General features: G+C 38.4%; 1 non-coding gene across 1 annotated transcript; it reads right to left on the bottom strand.

The window, feature by feature from the left end:
• Positions 1-16,601: 16,601 nt before the first annotated feature.
• LOC148564959 (small nucleolar RNA R71) lies at positions 16,602-16,709 on the bottom strand. Its single transcript, XR_015885174.1, has one exon. It is a non-coding gene; the product is annotated as a small nucleolar RNA R71 (small nucleolar RNA).
• Positions 16,710-17,052: the final 343 nt, after the last annotated feature.

Genomic DNA, 17,052 nt, shown 5'->3' on the forward strand with positions numbered 1-17,052 from the left:
AGCTAGGATTGAGTCCACTCCTTCCAACTCCATCACTCCCTTCCTCTGTGATGGTTGGCGTTGCCTTTGGTGAGCGAAGAAATACTGGTTGTTAGCTACCATATCAATGAGACTTTGAGCTTCTTCTGCAATTTTCATGAGTTGCAAAGAGCCTCCAGCTGAATGATCCAAGGCCTCTTGAGATTTCAATGTCAAGCCTTCATAGAAATTCTGCAATCTATCCCACTCATTGAACATTCCAGGGGGACTCTTTCTGATCAGAGCCTTGTACCTTTCCCATGCCTCATATAATGGTTCAACCTCCATTTGGGTGAATGTTTTTACTTCAGTCCTCAATCTGATAACCCTTTGAGGTGGGTAAAATTTGGCAAGGAATTTGCTCACTAGATCATCCCAATTGTCAATGCTGTCTCTTGGGAAAGATTCCAACCATTGGGTGGCTTTGTCTCTGAGAGAAAATGGAAACAGCAGTAGCTTATAGCTGTCAGGATGCACTCCATTGGTTTTAACAGTGTCACAAATCCTCAAGAAAGTGGATAAGTGTTGATTTGGATCTTCAAGTGGTCCTCCTCCATAAGAGCAATTGTTTTGAACTAATGTGATGAGTTGTGGCTTTAGTTCAAAGTTATTTGCATTAACATTTAGGGTATGAATGCTACTCCCACAATGTCTAGGATTTTCAAATGTGTAGGAAGCCAGAACTCTTCTCTGTGGTGGATTGTTGTTGTCATTAGCTGCTCCTCCTTGTGGATTAGTTGGAATTGTTGTATGTTTCTCCATATTTTGGAACTCTTCTTCTTCCGAATCCTCGTCTCCAACAATGTTTTTCCCTCTTTCAGCTCTTCTTAATCTCCTGAGGGTTCTTTCGTCTTGTTCACAAAAGGTTGGTATAGCTCTCCTTGTCCCTGACATGCAAACAAGACATAAAAATCATACCAAACTAGAAGGATAGCAATACTTCAATCCATGATGAAATTGTAGTTAGCTCAAGCAAAAATTCAAACAGTTAGTGGGTTAGTCTAAAGTTAGAGAAACAGAAAATAAAAATGCTAGATCTAGATCTCCACTTCACTTAATCACTGTCAATCTATTTCAATCCCCGGCAACGGCGCCAAAAACTTGATGTGTGGAAAACGATCCAACACGAAACTAACCGGCAAGTGCACCGGGTCGCATCAAGTAATAAAACTCACGGGAGTGAGGTCGATCCCACAGGGATTGAAGGATTGAGCAATTTTAGTTTAGTGGGTGACTTAGTCTAGCAAATCAAGAGTTGATTTGAGTAGTTTGTATTCGACAGAAGCTAAATTGCATGAAATTAAAAGGGAGAGGGACAATTGGCAAGAATTTAAAGTGCAGAGAAATTAAAGAGGCTAAATCTTAAAGTGCAAGTAATATAAATTGCAGAAACTTAGATTGCAACAAATGTAAATTGCAGAATCTTAAAGTGCAAGAAATGTAAATGGCTTGAATTGTAAAGGGAATTGGGAAGTGGATTTGCAGAAATTAAACAAGGAAAAGTAAAATGCAATACATAGAAAAGTAGAAGATGACTTGAATTAAACCGGATCTAAAACGGAAATGAGAAAAAGCCTGGTGTAGCAATGAAATAAGGAAATTGGAAATTTAAAACTGTAGATCTCAGGACTCAAGAGACTAGATAGCTGAGTCTAGATCTCACTGCCTTCCTAGATCCAGCAAGAATCAATTGCAAAGGAAATAAAGAAGTGTAAATTGTAGAAAGAGTAGAAGAAGAGGCAATTAACTGGAATGGAAATTCAATTATGCAGAAATTTAAACAAGATCTCAAGGTGAGATTGAAACAGAAGTTCTTCAATTCTCCACCCAAGATCCAAAGCAAGAAAAGTAAAGAATGCTCAAGCAAGAACAAGGAAGAAGAGAGATCAATTCTCCTTCCTAATTCTCTAGAATTCTAAAGCAACAATTCAAAAATGTAAAGGTGAGCTCTCTGTAAGTGTTCTAAGAATTTTCCACGAAAAGCTCTCTGAAAAACTTAAATCCTAAGCTATTTATACACTTTCTTCAAATGGTCTTCAAGTCTTGGATTGGGCCTTTGCTCTTGATGGAATTGGGTTGATAAAGGCCTCGGTTGATTGCTCTTGGAGTTGGAGAGAAATCCATTGTGAACCGGGCTATAAATCATAAAAGCTTGAGTCAAAGTTTGAGGTAAACTTTGGCTCAAGCTTTTCATATCAGATGCCCCCATTTGCTGCTACCAACGTTTGGGCTAAAGTTTGAGGTCAAACTTTAGGCCAAACGTTGATCCCCTTGTGTGCATGTGTGGCGCCAACGTTTGCCAAAAAGCTTGAGGCAAACGTTGGCGCAAGCTTTTCTCCTCCAGGGTGTTGGTGTGTGGCGCCAACGTTTGCCAAAAAGCTTGAGGCAAACGTTGGCGCAAGCTTTTTGCTCCAACCAATGTGAATTCACTCTTCCAAAAGCTTGAGCTAAAGTTTGAGGCAAGCTTTTGCTCAAGCTTTTTGTTCTCTCTTGCTCCTTGCCCTTTCTTCTTTCTTCAACCTTCTTCAAAGCTCTTTTCACCTATCATCAATCAACCAAACACATCAAAGCTATGCTCAAAATCATGAGTTTGTTATTCTTTCATAATATATGACAATTATACCACAAAATCTCATGAAATTGCATTAATTCATCCATGGTTGATTGAATCAAAGGAAATATGAAATTCTACCCAATTGGCTTGCTTATGGCTCAAGAAAGTGCATAAAAACAATTGAAAACAAAAGAAAAAGACTAGTGAAACTAGGCTAAGATGACTTGTCATCACAACACCAAACTTAAAGCTTGCTTGTCCCCAAGCAAGAAAAGAATTATTGAGAAGAAAGAATGAAATGGAAGAAAATGTTCATGCTAGCAGAGTATTATTGGTAGTTCATGGGGTTTTATGTGGATATGTAAACACTCACTTCTTATTGAATTTTAGGCCTAGAAAGTCTCCTTCAAGTATCAAGCAACACACTGCTATGACTTCTCATTATTCATTTGTCCTTGACTATTACTTTTCTCTATAAGCTTTAGTTCAGTGTCATGTGTAACAAGTTCTTTTCTTTCTTTATACTTGACACATTATTCACTATAGACACTTGGCTCACATTCCTATTTAGAACATTGATGCCCAGCACCTCTTTGGGTTACTAAATACCTTGTAACTAGATTGCTCTTGATAGTGGACTTTCAGTTGATAATCCCGGGTTAGTTAACCCAAGTTACCAAGTGTTGATGCACTCCAAAGAACTTAATAATCCAAGCAGATCCTAGTACAAAGACATCATAGGCATATATTCTAAAGTTCAAGCTATTGGTGTCTAGCTTTGTTTTTTTTTTATTTTTCTTTTGTTCTGTTGCCACTCTTTGGCTATTTCTTTTCTCTTTTTGTTCTTCTTTTTAGCCAAGGACTTTTATCTTGTTGAGATTCATAGACAGTGAGCTATTTTCTACTTAAAAGGAGACAGTCTAGTCCTTTTATTCCCTAAAAGTGAGCTATCATACAATCACACATACATACCACCACTCACTATTATTGTACTTCCCGCTAACAAAGAACTATCTTACTTCACATTCCAAACATTTCTTTTATTGAATTACAAATGCAGGGGACAAAGCTTGCATTTAGTTAAGTGAAAGTAAACACACAAGCACACACTTAGACTAGCTTATTTATTTCAAAAAAAAATTGATTCTACTTGTACTAGATGAACACTTTAGCAAGATATAAATCATAGCATCTCTCAACAGCTGAAGTTAAGTATAGATACAACCTATTGGTTTGCAGTTCTTTTGTCCTTCTTTCTGTTGGTCCCCTTTTGAGTCATGGTGCATAATGTCTTCAATTGGTGGTTAGTTCCCTGCATAATTCTCAAAAGTTGCTTGCTTCTCAAGCCCTTAGGTGACTGGTTAGTATGCATGAATTGAGTGTGGCTTTTGGATTTAATTTGGTGTGGGAACACCAAACTTAGTTCCTTGCCACTTCCTCTGATGCAACAGGTTAACTATATGTAAAATCTTGTGTTCTTGCTAAATGTTATGAAGTTAAAACTAGAGAGCAATTAAGTAATTATAATCTGTTTGATTGCTTGGAGCTAGTATTGTGCAAGAAGTGAGAATGTGTTTTTAAATGATGTTTTGGTGGAACACCAAACTTATAATCCTTTATTCTCCTTTAAATTGTTTTGGTGTGTAACACCAAACTTAGCTCCTTGCAATGCATACCAAATATTCAACATTTTTATTGAAAAGGCTATGAAAAGAAAACTACCTCTGGTTGGGTTGCCTCCCAACAAGCGCTCTTTTAATGTCACTAGCTTGACATTGGGGCTTTTTTTCATGGTGGTTGATGGTTATAGTGCCTCAACTTGTCCCCTCTGATTGTGAGCTTCTTCTTTGTTTCTTGAGGTTCTATCTCAGCATGTTATAGTGAGAGTATTTTGCTCACAATATAGTAATCATCAATCTGTTGGCTTGCTCCCAATTGTTGATAGACTAACTGCACTTTGTCACCTTTGGAAAGCCCTTCTGTTGGAATTTTTTTGTTCTTCCAACCCTTTTTGATTCTGTTTTCATTCTTCTTCCTTCTGCTTATTGATCCTTTCTACTTGCAAGTGGGCTTCATTTTGGGATTCCTCTTCTTGATAACTAACACATCAATGCTTTCATGAATCTCTCCATTGCTCTATACAAGTTCTTTTTCTTCTTCCCATGCTGCATTATCTACTTCTTGCTTTGGGAGGTGATTGCTGATCATCTTGTCAATTTTTTCCTTCCTCTGCAGTTCTATCTCGTCAGTTTCCATGCTATCTTCTTTTTTATTGATGAACTTTATTTCTGGAGAGACACTCAGTGTGACACTTTCATCATGTAGCCTAAGGGTCAACTCTCCTTTTTCTACGTCTACAATGGCCCTAGTGATGACAAGTCATCTTAGCCTATTTTCACTAGCCTTTTTCTTTTGTTTTCAATTGATTTTATGCACTTTCTTAAGCCATAAGCAAGCCAATTGGGTAGATTTCCATGTTTCCTTTGATTCAATCAACCATGTATGAATTCATGCACATTCATGAGATTTTATGCTATAATTGTCATATATTATGAAAGAAACACAATCTCATGATTTGGGGCATAGCTTTGATTGTTTTGATTGATTGGTGATAGGTGAAAAGAGCTTTGAAGAAGGTTGAAGGAAGAAGGAAGGGCTAGGAGCAAGAGAGAACAAAAAGTTTGAGCCAAAGTTTGCCTCAAACTTTAGCTCAAACTTTTAAAAGAGTTGAAAACATACCAGAGAAAAAAGCTTGAGCTAAAGTTTACCTCAAACTTTAGCTCAAACTTTTGGAAGAATTGAAAACACTCCAGAGAAAAAAAAAGCTTGAGCAAAAGTTTACCTCAAACTTTAGCTCAAACTTTTGGGAGAAAAGCTTGAGCCAACGTTTGCCTCAAACTTTTTGGCAAACGTTGGCATCACAAAACCAACACCCTGGAGGAGAAAAGCTTGCGCCAACGTTTGCCTCAAAATTTTTGGCAAACGTTGGCGCCACACACATTTACAAGGGGGCCAACGTTTGAGCAAAAGTTTGACCTCAAACTTTGGCTCAAACGTTGGTAGCAGCAAGCTTAAGCAATCTGGTATAAAAAGTTTGAGTAAAAGTTTGCCTCAAACTTTTACTCAAACTTTTACTCAAACTTTTATGATTTCAACCCGGTTCACAATGGATCTTTCTCCAACTCCAAGAGCAATCAACCAAGGCCTTTATCAACCCAATTCCATCAAGAGCAAAGGCCCAATTCAAGGCTTGAAGACCATTTGAAGAAAGTGTATAAATAGCTTAGGATTTAAGTTTTTCGGGGAGCTTTTCCTTTGGCATTCTTAGAACACTTACAGAGAGCTCACCTTTACAATTTTTGCATTGTTGTTTTTAGAATTCAAGAGAATTAGGGAGGAGAATTGATCTCTCTTCTTCTTTGTTCTTGTTTGAGCACTTTTTACTTTTCTTGTTTCGGATCTTGGGTGGAGAATTGAAGAACTTCTGTTTCAATCTCACCTTGAGATCTTGTTTAATTTTCTGCTTAATTGAATTTCCTTTTCTGTTAATTGTTTCTTCTTCTACTTTCTCTGCAATTTGCATCTCTTCATTTCCTCTGCAATTGTTCTTGCTGGATCTAGGAAGGCAGTGAGATCTAGACTTAGCTATCTAGTCTCTTGAGTCCTGAGATCTACAGCTTTCAATTTCAATTTTCTTGTTTCGTTGCTACATCAAGCTTATTTTCATTTTCATTCAAGATCCGGTTTAATTGAATCCATTGTTTACAATTCTGATTGTTGAATTTTTCTTTTCCCTGTTTAGTTTCTGCAAATCCAGTTCCCAATTCCCTTTACAATTCAAGCCATTTACATTTCTTGCACTTTAAGATTCTGCAATTTACATTTCTTGCGTTCTAAGTTTCTGCCATTTAATTTCTTGTTCTTTAAGATTCAGCACTTTATTTTCTGTTCTCTTTAATTTCATGCAATTTACCCATTCCCTTTACTTTCCATGCAATTTAAATTCTGTTAATCACAAACCACTCAACCAAATCTTGATTTGCTTGACTAAATCAACCACTAAACTGAAATTGCTCAATCCTTAAATCCCTGTGGGATCGACCTCACTCCCGTGAGTTATTATTACTTGATACGACCCGGTGCACTTGCCGGTTAGTTTTGTGTGTTTGGAATTCGTTTTCCGAAAATACACATCAAGTTTTTGGCGCCGTTGCTGGGGATTGAAATAGATTGACAATGATTAGGTGAAGTGGAGATCTAGATCAAGCACTTTTTCTTTTTTGTTTCTCTAATTTTTGACTGACACATTAACTGTTTGAATTTTTGCTTGAGCTAACTGAAACCTCACTTTAGCAATAGAGTGAAGTTTTCTTGGTTTAACTTGCTGAATATGATTCTCATAACTTGATAAATCAACGAGAGAAGTGATTTTCGATCATTAATCTCTCAAGTTTACCAACTGTTTGACACATTGCGTTAACTAACCCTTTAATCATATTCTGGCATAAATATACTCTATCTTCATTTGAACTGTATGTGATTGTGCAGACCGTGGAAGGGAACTCAATGAATGTCAGTAATCATGAGAGCGATATCCCCACCTTAGATGACAAGCAACCACTCATCACCATGAACGACATTGCTCAGTGGTTTGAAGCTTTCCCACAAGGAAACATCATCGGATGGGAAGAACTAATGAGTGAACTCCTAGTCAAGCTGAAGCCACCTCAAAGAACTGTTAAACCAGAGGCAGGAGTGCAACCATTCGCACAAGAGAAGGAAATTGAAGGTATTCGTGCAATCATGGCCCAAAGCGAGCAGATACATCAACAGCTTAAGCAACAATTGGAGCTGATTAACAGAAAAGTAGATGAACTGCAACATGCTGTGGCAAATGCACAGAACTCACCTCAAAATCCCCATTGTTGGAATCAATCTGAAAACGGTTCTGGAGTAATTAACTATGAGCAACAAAGTCATGAGCGATCACACTCTCCAAATAGCTCCTCAAGCATGTTCCAACGTAGGACTCAGAATGATGTGTACAACCCACCCTGGAGAACTCAATCCAACTGGAGGGGGGTTGAAAACCAAAATCAAATACCAAGGGACTTCAACTGTAACAACCCCAATTTCAAAAACCAGCATAAAAACCACCCCCACAACAACAACCATCACGCACCACCCCAATGCACACACTTCCAACCCCATCCTACCTCAGAACTCGCCCAAAATGACTCTCATCAACCATCACAGTTGACACAACCACAACCAATTCCAAACTCTCAAAGACTCTATGTCCTAGAAATGATGATGGAAAGATACATGAAGGTTCAAGAAATGATGACAGTAGAGCAGGAAGAAATAAGGAAAAATCAAGAGATGATAAGCAGGAACCAAGAGGCCTCACTCAGAAGAGTTGAAAAGCAAATAGAACAACTGGTTCAAAACCTTGCTGAATTGGGTGAGAGAGAGGCAAATATATCCCTAAGGGCCACTGAAGATGACCCAAAGAACAGTGAAAAAGCTGCTGGGTTGAAAGGGAAAGCAGTTATGGAAAAAGTGAGAAGGCTACGGGAAAAGAAACAATCATCAAGGAAAAGCCCACGGTGAGAGGGGGAAACCAAAGGCAACAGAAGCCTCAACTTCCATGATCAGAAAATGAAGGATGTCAAGCTAATGACAATAAAAGAGCGCTTGTTGGGAGGCAACCCAACCTGAGGTAGTTTTCTTTCCATAGTTATTTTAATAAAAAGGTTAATTAACTTCATCTATATTGCAAGAAGCTAAGTTTGGTGTTGCACACCAAAACAATCTAAGGGAGAATGAAGGATTCTAAGTTTGGTGTTCCACCAAAATTTCATCATAAAACGCATTCTCACTTTCTGCATAATGCTAGCTTCAAGCATTTAGATAAACTAGTTAACTATTCTGCTGTTTCCTAGTTTTCAGTTTATTACTTTTGAAAAAGAAAAAAAGTTTCACACATGGTTAATCTGATGCATGAGAACCATTGGCAAGGTACTAAGTTTGGTGTTCCCACACTAAAGTAAGTTCAAAAGGCCCACAAATAAATCATGCATGCTAACCATTTTTCAAGTGCTTGGGGGAACAAGCAACTTTCAATATCATTGCAGAGCATCATACAAGCTTTTGGAAGGATTAAGCATCATCAACCAAAGAGATGAAAGAGGAATGTATGGATCAGTGATGATGATGATGAGGAGTAAAGCAAGCGAACTCCAAAAGGTTGTATTGTTAAGTGATTATCTTACATCAAACACTGCTATGATTGAGAGTGGTTTTGTTTCCCTGATTATCTGTCTGTTTAGTATAGCTTTTTTTCTGAAATTCAATAAGCAAGATGCTTGATCATTTACAACGTCATAGTCTCCAAAACTTGTTTGCACTCAAATTTGCAAAAAAAATGCATCACATGAAAGTTCTTTGAAAAGAAGGATTGAGGAATTAAACAATTTTGAGGCAAGCAAAAGATTAGGAGAAGTGGTGGTTCTAGTTGTATAATTATGTATTGAGGTCGCATGCTTATGAAAACTTGCATGGGAGCTCATAGGCGGGACATAGAGTTCAAAGAAGTGTTGTGGAGATTCTCAAACATTTATTGATCCAAGAAGCAGCAAACAAAACAAAAGAAAATAAAGAAAATACAAAAACAAAAAGAACATGGCCCAAGGCTCTGAGCATCAATTACTAGGCAGAAAAGAAAAGAGAAACAAAAACTCAAAGAGTTGTTATCCTAGTAAATGCTTGTGGTTGAATTGTGTCAAAGAAAGAGGCTTGAGCAAGTAAATCCTTAGGGGTGCTTTAACACCTAATACCTTAAAACCAACTGGTTTAGGAGTATTGATTGAAAGTTTATCTAAAGAGCCGCTTTGAGACATGACACTTAGAGTCAAGGCCAAAGCACAGAAACTATTAGCTGCTTCAAGGTGATTACCTATAGAGAGATCTCCATGATATCATTTGGATGAAAGTCCTAAGACCTAAGACTTCCAATATGTAAGGACTAGTAAGCACTGAGGCCCTTGCATGAGCATATGATTTAAAGTTCACCCCACTGTCACTTGATCACTTCACTCACAGGATAATACATGTAATTTTTCAAATCCATTTTGATTGAAAGAACCTTTGAGCATAATTCCTTTCTTGCTTGGGGACAAGCAAGTTTTAAGTTTGGTGTTGTGATGACAAGTCATCTTAGCCTATTTTCACTAGCCTTTTTCTTTTGTTTTCAATTGATTTTATGCACTTTCTTAAGCCATAAGCAAGCCAATTGGGAAGATTTCCATGTTTCCTTTGATTCAATCAACCATGTATGAATTCATGCACTTTCATGAGATTTTATGCTATAATTGTCATATATTATGAAAGAAACACAATCTCATGATTTGGGGCATAGCTTTGATTGTTTTGATTGATTGGTGATAGGTGAAAAGAGCTTTGAAGAAGGTTGAAGGAAGAAGGAAGGGCTAGGAGCAAGAGAGAACAAAAAGTTTGAGCCAAAGTTTGCCTCAAACTTTAGCTCAAACTTTTAAAAGAGTTGAAAACATACCACAGAAAAAAGCTTGAGCTAAAGTTTGCCTCAAACTTTAGCTCAAACTTTTGGAAGAATTGAAAACACTCCAGAGAAAAAAAAAAGCTTGAGCAAAAGTTTGCCTCAAACTTTAGCTCAAACTTTTGGGAGAAAAGCTTGAGCCAACGTTTGCCTCAAACTTTTTGGCAAACGTTGGCATCACAAAACCAACACCCTGGAGGAGAAAAGCTTGCGCCAACGTTTGCCTCAAACTTTTTGGCAAACGTTGGTGCCACACTTGCACACCCTGGAGGAGAAAAGTTTGCGCCAACGTTTGCCTCAAGCTTTTTGGCAAACGTTGGCGCTACACACATTTACAAGGGGGCCAACGTTTGAGCAAAAGTTTGACCTCAAACTTTGGCTCAAACGTTGGTAGCAGCAAGCTTAAGCAATCTGGTATAAAAAGTTTGAGTAAAAGTTTGCCTCAAACTTTTACTCAAACTTTTACTCAAACTTTTATGATTTCAACCCGGTTCACAATGGATCTTTCTCCAACTCCAAGAGCAATCAACCAAGGCCTTTATCAACCCAATTCCATCAAGAGCAAAGGCCCAATTCAAGGCTTGAAGACCATTTGAAGAAAGTGTATAAATAGCTTAGGATTTAAGTTTTTCGGGGAGCTTTTCCTTTGGCATTCTTAGAACACTTACAGAGAGCTCACCTTTACAATTTTTGCATTGTTGTTTTTAGAATTCAAGAGAATTAGGGAGGAGAATTGATCTCTCTTCTTCTTTGTTCTTGTTTGAGCACTTTTTACTTTTCTTGTTTCGGATCTTGGGTGGAGAATTGAAGAACTTCTGTTTCAATCTCACCTTGAGATCTTGTTTAATTTTCTGCTTAATTGAATTTCCTTTTCTGTTAATTGCTTCTTCTTCTACTTTCTCTGCAATTTACATCTCTTCATTTCCTCTGCAATTGTTCTTGCTGGATCTACGAAGGCAGTGAGATCTAGACTTAGCTATCTAGTCTCTTGAGTCCTGAGATCTACAGCTTTCAATTTCAATTTTCTTGTTTCGTTGCTACATCAAGCTTATTTTCATTTTCATTCAAGATCCGGTTTAATTGAATCCATTGTTTACAATTCTGATTGTTGAATTTTTCTTTTCCCTGTTTAATTTCTGCAAATCCAATTCCCAATTCCCTTTACAATTCAAGCCATTTACATTTCTTGCACTTTAAGATTCTGCAATTTACATTTCTTGCGTTCTAAGTTTCTACCATTTAATTTCTTGTTCTTTAAGATTTAGCACTTTATTTTCTGTTCTCTTTAATTTCATGCAATTTACCCATTCCCTTTACTTTCCATGCAATTTAAATTCTGTTAATCACAAACCAGTCAACCAAATCTTGATTCGCTTGACTAAATCAACTACTAAACTGAAATTGCTCAATCCTTCAATCCCTGTGGGATCGACCTCACTCCCGTGAGTTATTATTACTTGATACGACCCGGTGCACTTGCCGGTTAGTTTTGTGTGTTTGGCATTTGTTTTCCGAAAATACACATCACCTAGCAGTGGCCAAGAATGGCCTTCCCAATATAACAGAGTCACTATCATCCTCATCAGATTCCAAGATCACAAAATCAACAGGGAAAATGAATCTGTCTACTTTGACTAGAAGGTTCTCAACTATACCCCTTGGGTACACTACTGATTTGTCCACCAATTCTAAAGACATATGTACTGGTTTCACTTCTTTCATGCACAGCTTTTTCACTAGAGAGGAGGGCATCAGATTGATACTAGCCCCTAGGTCACACAGCGCCTTGCTGATGGTCATGTTACCAATGGCACAGGGTAGAAAGAAACTCCCAGGATCTTCACGTTTAGGGGGAAGTCCCTTTTGAATCAATGCTCTGCATTCTTCAGTGAGCATCACAGTTTCTTTTTCTAGCCAACTTCTTTTCTTGTTAATAAGCTCCTTCAAAAACTTGGCATACAGAGGCATTTGCTCAAGTGCTTCAGCCAAGGGAATGTTGATCTCTAGCTTCTTGAAAGTCTCAAGGAACTTATGAAAGTGTTGATCCTTTACCTCCTTGTTGAATCTCTGGGGATATGGCAGTGGAGGTACAAAGTTCTTCTCTGCTTGTTGCTTTTGATTCTTGGTTGGCTCTTCAATTGCTTCATTCCCCTTTTTTGGAATTTTTTATTGTTCCTCCTTTTCTTGAGTTTGCTTTGAAGTTTTCTTGCTTGCCATTGCATCATCACCATTGGCTTCCTCTGCGTGTGTTGGCTTTTCCTCCTCTATTGGCCTTTTGCTGTTCTCCGCTTGCTTCCTTGTAGTGTCATTGTTGCTCATCAATGTTCTCCCACTTCTTAACTGTATTGCCTTGCATTCTTCCTTAGGATTTGGAATTGTGTCACTTGGCAGGGAACTTGATGGTCTCTCTGTTGCCAGGTGTTTAGAGAGCTGGCCAATTTGCCTCTCCATATTCTTTATGGAGTCTTCTTGATTTTTGGCTGTCATTTCTTGGTGTTTCCACATTTTGTCTATCAAGGTTTCCAGGTTAGTGATTCTCTGAGAGTCTTGTGAAATTGGCTGCTTATGGGGTGTTGAGAGTTGGTGGTAAGTGTTTTGGTTTGTGGGTTGGTTATTGGATGGATAATGGTTAGAGTTGGGGTGGTTGTTTTGGGGTTTTCTGTAAGGGTTTTGGGTGGTTTGCTGCTGGTTGTTGTTTTGATTGTTTCTTGAAGTGTTTTGATTTGAATTTCTTTGCCATGGTTGTTGGTTTTGGTTATGGTTATCTCCCCACCTTAGGTTTGGATGGTTCTTCCATGAAGGGTTGTAAGTATCACCATAGACTTCATTTGATCCAGAGTTTTAGTTGTGCATGTACTGGACTTGCTCCTGTTGTTGCTCCTCTTGAGTTTCTTCATTTGTTCCCTATATGGTTGATGGTTGATTGGTGCTTACTGCTACAACTTGGAGGCTATCAATCCTCTTGGTCATTTGCTCAAATTGTTGTTGAATCTGCTGCTGCATCAATTTGTTTTGAGCTAGGATTGAGTCCACTCCTTCCAACTCCATCACTCCCTTCCTCTGTGATGGTTGGTGTTGCCTTTGGTGAGCGAAGAAATACTGGTTATTAGCTACCATATCAATGAGACTTTGAGCTTCTTCTGCGGTTTTCATGAGTTGCAAAGAGCCTCTAGCTGAATGATCCAAGGCCTCTTGAGATTTCAATGTCAAGCCTTCATAGAAATTCTGCAATCTATCCCACTCATTGAACATTCCAGGGGGACACTTCCTGGTCAGAGCCTTGTACCTTTTCCATGCCTCATATAATGGTTCAACCTCCATTTGGGTGAATATTTGTACTTCAGTCTTCAATCTGATAACCCTTTGAGGTGGGTAAAATTTGGCAAGGAATTTGCTCACTAGATCATCCCAATTGTCAATGCTGTCTCTTGGGAAAGATTTCAACCATTGAGTGGCTTTGTCTCTGAGAGAAAATGGAAACAGCAGTAGCTTATAGCTGTCAGGATGCACTCCATTGGTTTTAATAGTGTCACAAATCCTCAAGAAAGTGGATAAGTGTTGATTTGGATCTTCAAGTGGTCCTCCTCCATAAGAGCAATTGTTTTGAACTAATGTGATGAGTTGTGGCTTTAGTTCAAAGTTATTTGCATTAACATTTGGGGTATGAATGCTACTACCACAATGTCTAGGATTTGCAAATGTGTAGGAAGCCAGAACTCTTCTCTGTGGTGGATTGTTGTTGTCATTAGCTGTTCCTCCTTGTGGATTAGTTGGAATTGTTGTATGTTCCTCCATATTTTGGAACTCTTCTTCTTTCGAATCCTCATCTCCAACAATGTTTTTCCCTCTTTCAGCTCTTCTTCATCTCCTGAGGGTTCTTTCGTCTTGTTCACAAAAGGTTGGTATAGCTCTCCTTGTCCCTGACATGCAAACAAGACATAAAAATCATACCAAACCAGAAGGATAGCAATACTTCAATCCATGATGAAATTGTAGTTAGCTCAAGCAAAAATTCAAACAGTTAGTGGGTTAGTCTAAAGTTAGAGAAACAGAAAATAAAAATGCTAGATCTAGATCTCCACTTCACTTAATCACTGTCAATCTATTTCAATCCCCGGCAACGGCGCCAAAAACTTGATGTGTGGAAAATGATCCAACACGAAACTAACCGGCAAGTGCACCGGGTCGCATCAAGTAATAAAACTCACGGGAGTGAGGTCGATCCCACAGGGATTGAAGGATTGAGCAATTTTAGTTTAGTGGGTGACTTAGTCTAGCGAATCAAGAGTTGATTTGAGTAGTTTGTATTCGACAGAAGCTAAATTGCATAAAATTAAAAGGGAGAGGGACAATTGGCAAGAACTTAAAGTGCAGAGAAATTAAAGAGGCTGAATCTTAAAGTGCAAGTAATATAAATTGCAGAAACTTAGATTGCAAGAAATGTAAATTGCAGAATCTTAAAGTGCAAGAAATGTAAATGGCTTGAATTGTAAAGGGAATTTGGAAGTGGATTTGCAGAAATTAAACAAGGAAAAGTAAAATGCAATAAACAGAAAAGTAGAAGATGACTTGAATTAAACCGGATCTAAAACGGAAATGAGAAAAAGCTTGGTGTAGCAATGAAATAAGGAAATTGAAAATTTAAAACTGTAGATCTCAGGACTCAAGAGACTAGATAGCTGAGTCTAGATCTCACTGCCTTCCTAGAAGAAGAGGCAATTAACTGGAATGGAAATTCAATTATGCAGAAATTTAAACAAGATCTCAAGGTGAGATTGAAACAGAAGTTCTTCAATTCTCCACCCAAGATCCAAAGCAAGAAAAGTAAAGAATGCTCAAGCAAGAACAAGGAAGAAGAGAGATCAATTCTCCTTCCTAATTCTCTAGAATTCTAAAGCAACAATTCAAAAATGTAAAGGTGAGCTCTCTGTAAGTGTTCTAAGAATTTTCCAGGAAAAGCTCTCTGAAAAACTTAAATCCTAAGCTATTTATACACTTTCTTCAAATGGTCTTCAAGCCTTGGATTGGGCCTTTGCTCTTGATGGAATTGGGTTGATAAAGGCCTCGGTTGATTGCTCTTAGAGTTGGAGAGAAATCCATTGTGAACCGGGCTATAAATCATAAAAGCTTGAGTCAAAGTTTGAGGCAAACTTTGGCTCAAGCTTTTCATATCAGATGCCCCCATTTGCTGCTACCAACGTTTGGGCTAAAGTTTGAGGTCAAACTTTAGGCCAAACATTGATCCCCTTGTGTGCATGTGTGGCGCCAACGTTTGCCAAAAAGCTTGAGGCAAACGTTGGTGCAAGCTTTTCTCCTCCAGGGTGTTGGTGTGTGGCGCCAACGTTTGCCAAAAAGCTTGAGGCAAACGTTGGCGCAAGCTTTTCTCCTCCAGGGTGTTGGTGTGTGGCGCCAATGTTTGCCAAAAAGCTTGAGGCAAACGTTGGCGCAAGCTTTTTGCTCCAACCAATGTGAATTCACTCTTCCAAAAGCTTGAGCTAAAGTTTGAGGCAAGCTTTTGCTCAAGCTTTTTGTTCTCTCTTGCTCCTTGCCCTTTCTTCTTTCTTCAACCTTCTTCAAAGCTCTTTTCACCTATCATCAATCAACCAAACACATCAAAGCTATGCTCAAAATCATGAGTTTGTTATTCTTTCATAATATATGACAATTATACCACAAAATTTCATGAAACTGCATTAATTCATCCATGGTTGATTGAATCAAAGGAAATATGAAATTCTACCCAATTGGCTTGCTTATGGCTCAAGAAAGTGCATAAAAACAATTGAAAACAAAAGAAAAAGACTAGTGAAACTAGGCTAAGATGACTTCTCATCACTTTTCCTCTGACACCTCAAGGAACCTCTATACTGTGACATAGAGGATTCCCTACTTTCTTGTTCTCTCCTCTTTCATATGAGCAGAAGCAAAAATAAAGGCATATTTGTTCAAGCTGATCCTGAACCTGAAAGGACCTTAAAGAGAAAGCTAAGAGAAGCTAAAGCACAATTCTCTTTAGAGGGCCTAACAGAGCTCTTCAAGGAAGAAGAAACCATGGCAGCCGAAAACAACAATGCCAACAATGCAAGGAAGGTGCTTGGTGACTTTACTACACCTACTCTCGACTTCTATGGGAGAAGCATCTCAATCCCTGCCATTGGAGCAAACAACTTTGAGCTTAAGCCTCAATTAGTTTCTCTAATGCAACAGAATTACAAGTTTCATGGACTTCCATTGGAAGATCCTCATCAGTTCTTAGCTGAATTCTTGCAAATCTGTGACACTGTCAAGACCAATGGGGTTGACCCTGAAGTCTACAGACTTATGCTTTTTCCTTTTGCTGTATGAGACAGAGCTAGGACATGGTTGGATTCACAACCTAAAGAAAGCCTGAACTCTTGGGAAAAGCTAGTCAATGCCTTCTTGGCAAATTTCTTTCCACCTCAAAAATTGAGCAAGCTAAGAGTGGAAGTCCAAACCTTCAGATAGAAGGAAGGAGAATCCCTCTATGAAGCATGGGAAAGATACAAGCAATTGATTAGAAGATGTCCTTCTGACATGCTTTCTGAATGGAGCATCATAGGTATATTCTATGATGGTCTGTCTGAACTATCCAAGATGTCATTGGATAGCTCTGCTGGAAGATCTCTTCATCTGAAGAAGACACTTGCAGAAGCTCAGGAACTCATTGAAATGGTTGCAAATAACCAATTCATGTACACTTCTGAAAGGAATCCTGTCAATAATGGGACAATTCAGAAGAAAGGGGTTCTTGAGATTGATACTCTGAATGCCATATTGGCTCAGAATAAAATATTGACCTAACAAGTCAATATGATTTCTCAGAGTCTGTCTGAAATGCAAGCAGCAACAGGCAGTACTAAAGAAGCTTCCTCTAAAGAAGAAG

This window comes from Arachis ipaensis, chromosome B5, assembly GCF_059453495.1.
Source record: "Arachis ipaensis isolate K30076 ecotype BB chromosome B5, ASM5945349v1, whole genome shotgun sequence".
Classification (NCBI taxonomy): Eukaryota; Viridiplantae; Streptophyta; class Magnoliopsida; order Fabales; family Fabaceae; genus Arachis; species Arachis ipaensis.